The sequence below is a fragment of the Pseudophryne corroboree genome, unplaced genomic scaffold, assembly GCF_028390025.1.
Source record: "Pseudophryne corroboree isolate aPseCor3 unplaced genomic scaffold, aPseCor3.hap2 scaffold_375, whole genome shotgun sequence".
Lineage (NCBI taxonomy): Eukaryota > Metazoa > Chordata > Amphibia > Anura > Myobatrachidae > Pseudophryne > Pseudophryne corroboree.
This window is the reverse complement of record NW_026970025.1, coordinates 412,449-422,780: the sequence shown is the minus strand read 5'-3', so window position 1 is coordinate 422,780 and position 10,332 is coordinate 412,449.

The following is a 10,332-nucleotide window of genomic DNA, read 5'->3' as shown; positions in this document are numbered from 1 at the left end:
CCATCCAGCTGTGCCAACCGTGGCTAAGGGATAGAGTTCTGCAGTCTCGAAAGGGCGCTATGGCAATCAGCGTGGGACTGACCAATTAGACGGTGAGGGAAGGATACTGAAATTGTCACAACCCTGTTACAGTTTGAAACGCCCCTCAACTGCTGTCCACTGCTTCACTCCTAGCTCTGCCCCTTTGAAATTATTAATCCCTACCCCCCGGTAGGCGGAGTTCTCCAGGCCCATGCTCAGGAGTCACCACTGCTGTACATTATGTGCCGGTTGTAGAGGCAGAGCGGGGAACATCAGAGAACGCCACAAATTACACAGTGGGCAAGGAGATGGCTGGAGACAGCTGCACAGCCATGCCTTGCAAGTTCGAGAGAGCTGTTGAATTTCAGCACTTCAAGTCAGAGCCTGCCCCCTGCTGCCCAAGCAGACCGTGACAGTTAGTGTCGAGGAGGGGGGGATTTGTGCATGTGTGCTATCAGTGTGTGTGTGGGGGGGGGTGGGGGGGTGGAGGATGTGTGTGACTGTGAGGGAGCTGTCAGTGTCAGTGGGGAGAGGAGCAGGAGGGAGTTGTCAGTGTGTGGAAGTGATGAGAGTTGTCAGTACTGGGGAAATGTGTGTGTGTGTGTGTGTGTGTGTGTGTGTGTGTGTGTACTAGATTTAGGAGTGTGTGTTTGTGAGAGGTTTCAGTTGGGGAATTAGAGTTCATACAGTAATTAAATGTTTTCATATTGAGAACTACATCTCCCAGCATATACAGTGTGCTGGGGATGCTAACAAGCTTTATTTAAAAGTTTAAAAAACATTGCTTTTATGACTGCAATGGTTAAAAAGGGAGAGCTATAAATCAATTTATCAGTGAATGATCGCAGTTTGAGCTGTTACATTTTACTGAACCACCTATCCCTCCACACTCACTACCTGTCCTCAGGATACATTTACCATCCCGGCAGACGGTATACCGGCGGTCATTTGACCGATGTTGGAATCCTGACACCACTTGGGAGACTGGTGCCGGCACACAGACAGCCAACATCCCGAAGGCGAGTATTGGAGGGAGGGTTAGGACCGGGGGAGCGGGTGTTAGGGAAGGCACTAGGAGGGGGGGGGGGGTTAGTCCTAGCTGCCACCCCCTGAGGGTTAGCCCTATCCGCCACCCCCCCAGAGGATTAGGATTAGGTATCATGTGACTGCTGGAATCCCGAGCGCCGGATGCCATACCCAACCCCCTTTACTTTTTCAGGCATTTCTATCTCTCCTCTCTCTATGGTGTTCCGATTGCCCACTTTCCCTTGTGCTTTTCTCTCTCTCTCTCTCTCTCTCTCCTTTGTTTAGAGCATCAGTTTCTGTAGTCCACTTTATCCTTATTTTTTCCAGTGTTTCACTATCTCTCTGATGTAATGAGGATGTATGGTCTAGAGGGATCAGTAATGCATTGTACTGTATAGAGGCGTCAGGGATGTAGCGTAGGGTATAGAGGCGTCAGGGATGTAGCGTAGGTTATAGAGGCATCAGGAATGTAGCGTAGGGAATAGAGGCATCAGGGATGTAGCGTAGGGTATAGAGGCGTCAGGGATGTAGCATAGGGAATAGAGGCGTCAGGGATGTAGCGTAGGGAATAGAGGCGTCAGGGATGTAGCTTAGGGAATATAGGCATCAGGGATGTACTAGCAGGTATATAGAGGTCAGTGTACTGTATAGAGGGGTCAGTAATGCAGTGATGGTTATAGAAAGGTCAGTGATGTAGTGTAGGGTATAGAGGGGTCAGTTATGTAGTGTGGGGTAAAGAGGGGTCAGTAAAGATACTAAGCTGAAGTACTTAGAACACTTCTTGAATTAAGACACAACCTGCAAGAAAAAGTATGCAATATGGGTGAAAAGGCAAATGTCAGAGGTCTGATACAAGTGACCAGCTCCACACCTTGCACCACATAGCGTTATGTTAAACTGGGATATGTTCTTTTTTGGTGTGTGTGTGTGTGTGTGTGTGTGTGTATGTGTGTGGGGGGGGGGGGGGGGGGTGCCAAAGGAAATTTTTGCCATTGGCTCCTTTAGTCTAGAACCAGCCCTGATCACAAAATATTTTTGTCTGAGCAGACTGGACACTGATCAGCGTTGGCTCATTCTCAGCCCCCCGCCCAGCCTCTGCTGCCAACAGACTGCTATTAGCTAGTTAACCTTCTGCCTTCCCTATGTATGACACAGACTGCTGCTAATGCTACCAGACTGTTCCCAGTGGCTTCACACCAACAGTGAATCCCAGCCGATGATGTAGGGCAGCGTGTGGGGGAGGGGGTCAGTTGCTGTGGCTCCAACATGGTAACCGCCAATGGACTGCAATGCTTTATCGAAAGGGGGGGCGCCAGTCCCTTACTTTGCCAGGGGCGCTTGGACCCCTAGCTACACCTCTGATGACCCTAACCGATACCCCTAAACTAACCATAATTCCTGCAGTAAAAATCCATGTTTCTATGTATATAGGGGGTCATTCCGAGTTGATCACATGCTGCCGTTGTTCGCTGCGTAGCAATCAGTTGAAAAAAAATGGCTAATCTGTGCATGCGCATGCTCCGTAATGTGCATGCGCATCGTACGGGTACAAAGTCCATTGTGGTTTTGCACTAGTTCTAGCGATTTTTCCAATCACAGAACAGGCCACAAGGAGATTGACAGAAAGAGGGCGTTTCTGGGTGTCAACTGACCGTTTTCAGGGAGTGCTTGGAAAAATGCAGGCGTGGCAGAAGACATGCAGACGTGGCTGGGCATTCGCTGGATGGGTGTGTGACATCAAAAGCTGTCCCTCGGTTGTTAGAATCAACGCACACGAAGTGTAACTACAGTGCTGGTCTTATTTTAAAACAATTTTGCATGCGTGATCATAAAAAATGGGTTAGCCTCCTGTTGGTGCAGACTGTACGTGTGCGCAGGAAGCCGCCACCATTTTTGTGATCGCAACGGCTGCATGTGATGTCATGCAGCCGCTCTGACCACACCTCCTGTTTCTCCGTTGAAGCCCTGCCCCCGCACCGCTCCATCTCCGACTTTGAAATGGAGTGTTGCTGACCCCCCCCCCCCCCCGCACCGATTGACAGTCACAGAAAATGCAGGCGCATGCGTATGCTCTTAGCAATTTTTGCAGTTGGATTGCTTATTGTGATTGCAATCCAACCTGAATCAGGCTCTATTACCTATCACAATGCACTGCAGGTAGTACAAAATGGGGTTAATATAGGAGAAAACCCCCCAGAGCTGTGCTCCTTAACTGTCCCTGGTGGCTAGTGGAGCGGCTGCCCAGTAATCAGTGTCCACGCCAGTGCGCACACGGCCCGCCCCCTACAGCCATGCTGGATCATGGTATAGTGTGGGCACAGAAGCCCCTTACCTCCCTTTCATCAGCGGCCTCGTGATCCCGGAGGGCGGTGTGTGTGTGACTGACCTTAGGAAGAAACCGGAGCCTCCGCTGCAGTGACCCAGCAACCAGGGCACGGGAGTATACTGCGCCGCTGGGAGTGATGGAGCTGCAGTAAAGATGTCTATTAGACCTAGCCTGCTGCAGCCCTTGTACATTCTTATAAAAAAAGTTCTTCTTTTCTTGTCAAAATTAATAGCTAAGTATAGGCTGCCTGAGGCAGCCCCCTGTTAAGTGTCCTGCTACTGAAGGCACCAACTACAAACTGAGCTCCCTGTTCATGGAAGCGAGGTTATAGAGCAGGGGGCGCTGAGCATCTTGGGAACAGTCAAAAGCTTTGAGCCTGTTGGTGCCTCAGATCAAGATCCTACTCTACACCACAATGTGAATCCTTGTGGAGTCCAGTGTACCCCACAGAAGAAATGAATGTGTCACACCCATTGGCAGCAACATTAGAATAGCTGCTGATGGGCACAATTGAGAAAGGAAGGGGGAAAAACATTTGAATCCAGCACATATATGTAATTTGAATATGTAATTTGTACCTTCCTACTTTAAAATGTAATGGATGAACCTCACCCTGTGAGAACTATCTTCATGATCAAGAGATCTCATATGCAAGATAAGTATGTGTTGGCAGAGGCGCTCACTGGGCAGAGATGCTGATCGCATCTCTGGCATGTGCCGGTGCACTGCGGCACCAGCACACACACACACACACACTTCAGACCTGATCTCCAGTTGTGTGAATATGCACAGCAGAGATCAGGTCTGAATACAGCTGTCAGTAAGGCAGGGATCTGCTGCTGCCAGTGAGGCAGGGATGTGCTGCTGTCAGTGAAGCAGTGATCTGCTGCTGCCAGTGAGGCAGGGATCTGCTGCTGCCAGTGAGGCAGGGATGTGCTGCTATAAGTGAGGCAGGTATGTGCTGCTGTCAATGAGGCAGGGATGTGCTGCTGTCAGTGAAGCAGGGATGTGCTGCTGTCAGCGAGGCAGTGATCTGCTGCCCACTATCTCCCTATCACCCCTGCCTGAGTCACACACTTTCCCTGTCACCCCTGCCCCAGTTACCCACTATCTCCCAGTCACCGCTGCCTCAGTTAACCACTATACCTGCGACCCCTGCCTCAGTCACCCACTATACCAGTCACCCCTGCTTTAGTCACCCACTATCTCTGTCACCCCTGCCTCAGTCAACCACTATCTCCATATCACCCCTACCTCAGTCACCCACTATCCCTGTCACCTCTGCCTCAGTCACCAACTGTCACCCTATCACCCCTGCCTCAGTCACCCACTATCCCTGTCACCCCTGCCTCAGTCTCCTACTGTCCCTGTCACCCCTGCCACAGTCATCCACTATATCCCTATCACCCCTGCCTTAGTCACTGACTATCTCCCAGTCACCCCGGCCTCAGTCACCCACTATCTCCCAGTCATACATGCTTCAGTCACCCACTATCTCCCAGTCATCCCTGCCTCAGTCACCTACTGACACCAGTGCAGACATTTCTGCTGCGGCCTCTCCACTCTCCAGCGTGAACGTACTGACGACTGAGGAAATCCGCTTCCCAGTTGAGGACTCCGGGAATGAACACTGCCGATATTGCTTGCAGATGACGTTCTACCCAACTGAGGATTTTTGATACTTTTAGCTTTGCCATGCAATTTCGAGTGCCGCCTTGATGATTTGTGTACACTACCGTGGTGTCGTTGTCCGATTGTACTTGAACAGGCCTGTTCTGTACTAGAGGCAGGGCCAGTGTCAATGAATTGAACACTGCCCGCAATTCCAGAATGTTTATCGGGAGGAGAGATTCCTCCCTGGTCCACCGATGGTGAAGGGTCGTCATCACGGCCATGACCTTGGTGAATTTCCGAGGTGCCGTGGCCAAACCAGAAGGCAGGACCTGAGATCCAAAAACTAACCAGGCACAACACTGCTTAGCTTCCAACATCAGATGAGATTGGACATATCCAGTGTGATGCGGCTGTAGATGATTTTTGCTGTTTCTAACTTCTACTTCTAACTACTGGTACATCAATGAATAAGTTTCAAAATATAATGCATCAAGAGAACGGTGTTGGTAGTATAAAACTACCTACAGCACCTGGTATTCCCAGGTGGTCTCACATCCAAGAACAAACCAGGCCCAAAATCAGGTGATATTGGGCATATACAGTGTGGTGTGGCTGTAGATGAGCTTAGTGGTTTCTGTTAGAGTTCTTCTACTTCTAACTACTCGTACATAAATGAGTAAGCAGCCGATTTATTAAACCTGGTGAAATGATAATTTGCATGGTGATAAAGTACCAGCCAATCAGCTCCTAATTGCCATGTCACAGGCTGGGTTTGAAAAATGACAGTTAGGAGCTGACTGGCTGGTACTTTATCACCTTGCACTTTATCAGTTCACCAGGCTTAATAGATCTGCCCCAATGTTTCAAAATGGAATGCATCAAGAGAACGGTGTTAGTATTGTAAAAATACACACAGCTCCTGGTATTTCCTTGTGGTCTCCCATCCAAGTACTAAAACCAGGACCAACACTGCTCAGCTTCCATGATCAGGAGAGATTGGGCAAATCCAGTGTGCTGTGGCTGTAGATGAGCTGGTGGTTTCTGTTACAGCTCTTCTACTTCTAACTTCTGGTACATAAAAGAATACATGTAAAAATTAAATGTACCAAGAAAATGGTGTTGGTAGTTTAAAAACACCTAAAGAATCTGATACTACCAAGCAGTCTCCCATCCATGTATTAACAAAGTCCAATACTGCTTTGCTTCAAAAATTAAATGAGATTGGGCATATCCAGTGTGGTGTGGCTTTAGATAAGCTTTGTGGTTTCTGTTAGAGCTCTTCTACTTCTAACTACTGGTACATTAATGAATATGTATAAGGTTGTAGTTTATCCAATATGCCTTTACTACCTTACCTTTCAACCCCCCCTCCCTCCCCTCTTCTCCTTATAGCTTCCTTAGTTCTCTCCTCCTCGTGTGTGCGTTATTTGTTTTCTCATACGTCCTAGAGGATGCTGGGGTCACATTAAGAACCATGGGGTATAGACGGGATCCGCAGGAGACATGGGCACTTTAAGACTTTCAAAGGGTGTGAACTGTCTCCTCCCTCTATGCCCCTCCTCCAGACTCCAGTTTTAGTATTGTGCGCAGTGATACTGGATGCACTACAGGGGAGCTCTACTGAGTTTCTCTGAAAAGACTTGTTAGTTTTTTTTATTTTCAGGGAGGCTGCTGGCAACAGTCTCCCTGCTTCGTGGGACTTAGGGGAGAGAAGTATGACCAACTTCTAGTGAGTTCAATGGCTCTGCTTCAGGCTGACAGGACACCATTAGCTCCTGAGGGTGCTGATCGCTGGGTACGCCTAGATGCACACTCCCGCAGCCTGCCGTCACCCCCTTACAGAGCCAGAAGACAGGTGAGTAGCAGAAGAACAGAAGACTTCTTCTTCAGTGACGGCATTCTGAGGTACCGAGCAGCGAGCGGAACGCTGCGCGCCATGCTCACACACAAACACAGGCACTGCAGGGTGCAGGGCACGGGGGGGCACCCTGGGCAGCATAAATTCCTCACAAAAGGCTGGAAAAAGTGGACATTAGTGCCTGGGCACTGTCCTTACCCCACTAGCGTAATTAATTATTTCTGAGCGGGACAGATACGCGCCATTACAGCGGCGGGGCTTCTTCCTCACCTCACCAGAACATCTTTAGAGCATTACAAGTCTATCACTATAGAGTTTATTATTTCCCAGACTGTGTACTTTTGGCGCTGGATTGTGAGCTGAAAAATCCTCTGTGTCCCTCTGACAGATTTACTGACGGTCTGTCCCCCATAAGCCGGTGTGTCTGTGGGTACTTGGTATATGTGTGTCAACATGTCGGTGGCTGAATGTTTTTCCCAAGAGGAAACTATATTAGGAATGCAGACATATGATGGTGGCCCTGTTGGCACCACCAATAACTGACTGGGTAAATGTTTCAGTAATATCAGAGTAAGGTTGGATAAATCTGTGTCCCAGACACAGACGTAGAGAATAGATGTGATATTCATGGCTATGTTTCTTTTCCCTCAGGCCCCGCTGGGTCGCAAAAATGTTATTTTGCCCAGTTACTACACACTGATACTGACACGGATACTGATACTTATGTCGACCATAATGTTTCCTGATTAGATCCAATATTGGCAAGGAGCATTCAGTACATGATTGTGGATATTAAGGACATATTAAAATCACTGAAGACCCTGCTTTTCCTGACAAAGGGGTCTATATGTATGTATATATAGATATATAATGAAAGCTGATGTAACGTTCCTCCATCTCTGTTTGAGAAAGTCTGGGCCAGCTCGACAAGATGGTTTCAAATCCCCAAAAGGATTCTGGTTGTTTATTCATTTCCCGCCACGGACAGAATAAAGTGGGAGTCACCCCCTGTTCTGCACGGGCCCTGTCACAAATCCAGCGGATCGTATGCAGGAAGCTACATTATTTCTAGTTATGTAACCACGGGTACATTACTTAGACCTGCCATTACATGTGCATGGGTGAGTAGTAGTATTCAAGAATTGGTCGAATACCTTGTCATCCGATATAGATACCCTGGAGAGATGGGATACTCCTTACGTTGTATCATATCAAGGACACTGCAGCATACTTACGTGAGACTGCAAGGGATATAGGACTCTTGAGTTCACGGGCCAATTTCATGGCAGTGTCGGATAGGAGGGCATTGTGGATTCACCAAGAGAATGCTGATGCTGACTCCAAGAAGAAAGGGAGTCTCTTCCCTATGAAGGTGAAGCCTTGTTTGGTGACTGCCTAGTTAATTTGATCTCGGCAGCTCCCGCAGGTAAGTCAACCTTCTTGCCCTATGTTCCCTCCCAACGGATGAAGACGCATCATTATCTGATGCAGTCATTTCGGCCCAATAGATATGCAAGAAGTTAAGATTCCCCTTTCTTTGCAGGTAGAGGAAGGAGAAGAGAGAAGAGGTCTGCATCCTCTTCAAGATCGCAGGAGCAGAGATCATCCTCTGCTTCTGCCAAATCCACTGCATGACGCTGGGGCTCTCTTGCAGGAGCCCGCACCAGTGGGGGCACGTCTAAAACTCTTCAGTCAGTTCTGGATTCATTCGGACATGGACTCGTGTGTTTTACAAATAGTGTCCCAAGGGTACAAACTGGGGTTTCAAGATGTTCCCCCTCACCGATTGTTCAAACATTAAGTTACTGTGCTATTCCTGGGTTATATAGCGCTGGGGTATGTGCTGGCATACTCTCTCTCTGTCTCTCCAAAGGGCCTTGTGGGGGAAATGTCTTCAGTAAAAGTATTCCCTGTGTGTGTGGTGTGTCGGTACGCGTGTGTCGACATGTCTGAGGAAGAAGGCTATATTAGAGAGGAGCGGGAGCAAATGAACGTGGTGTCTCCGCCGACACCTGATTGGATGGATATGTGGAATGTTTTAAATGCTAGTGTAAACTCATTGCACAAAAGATTAGACAAGGCAGAAGCTTTGGGACAGTCAGGGTCTCAACCAATGCCTAATCCTATGTCGCAGGGACTGTCAGGGTCTCATAAGCGCCCACTATCCAGATTGTTGACACAGATACCGACACGGATTCTGACTCCAGTGTCGATTACGATGATGCAAAGTTACAGCCAAAATTGGCAAAATACATTTGATATATGATTATGGCAATAAAAGATGTTTTGCACATCACAGAGGAGCCCCCTGTCCCTGACAAGAGGGTACATATGTACAAGGGAAAGAAGCCTGAGGTAACCTTTCCCCCCTCACACGAGCTGAACGAGTTATGTGAAAAAGCTTGGGAATCTCCTGCAGATTTCCAAAAGGATTCCCCTTTCCCATCAACGGATAGGTTACGATGGGAATCCTCCCCTTGGGTGGACAAAGCATTAACACGCTTATCCAAGAAGGTAGCCCTCCCGTCCCAGGATACGGCTACCCTCAAAGAGTCTGCTGACCGCAAACAGGAGATTACCCTGAAGTCCATTTATACACATTCAGGTACCTTACTCAGACCGGCAATTGCGTCGGCCTGGGTGTGTAGTGCTGTAGCGGCATGGACGGATACCCTAGATAAGGCTACTATTTTATTGCCCCTGGGGCATATAAGAGATGCTGTCCTATATATGTGTGTATGCAAACTACAGGTGGTGCTGCAGGGCTCACACCCTTTTACTTGTCTTGTAGAGCAACTCTGGAGCTGTTACTGGGTCCAGCTGCTGCAAGAAATCAGCTTGAATGCTTCAGGGGCTTGGGCATGGCCAACATGAGCCCCACACTGATGGGGGTGTATAAAGCGATCTAGGGGTCATCCAAGCGCAACCCCACAAAGGCCGCCATGCCCTGCGTGACCATTTTCTCTTTTCATATGCAGACGAGGGTTGCAGCCAACTATGCCCATTGCTTGGATGACATCACTGTATGCAAATCCGTCTGCTGCAGACCTTTCCCCAGGAATGCTTGTACTAGTTGTTGCATATGGTTTGATGTTTGAGGGTGCTTCAGTATTAGGCAGCTTTCCGCCCTCTCATGTTCATCTGAAAATATGTGGTCTCCCTGCAGTTCCCTTGTGCTTCCTCAGTTGAATCTCCTTAACTTGACGGTTGTGTGCCCGAGCAGCCGCCCTCCACAGCCCTATCCCAGCACATGCTTTTCTTGCGTATGAGATCTCTTGATCATGAAGATAGTTCTCACAGGGTGAGGTTCATCCATTACATTTTAAAGTAGGAAGGTACAAATTACATATTCAAATTACATATATGTGCTGGATTCAAATGTTTCCCCCCCTTCCTTTCTCAATTGTGCCCATCAGCAGCTATTCTAATGTTGCTGCCAATGGGTGTGACACATTCATTTCTTCTGTGGGGTACACTGGACTCCACA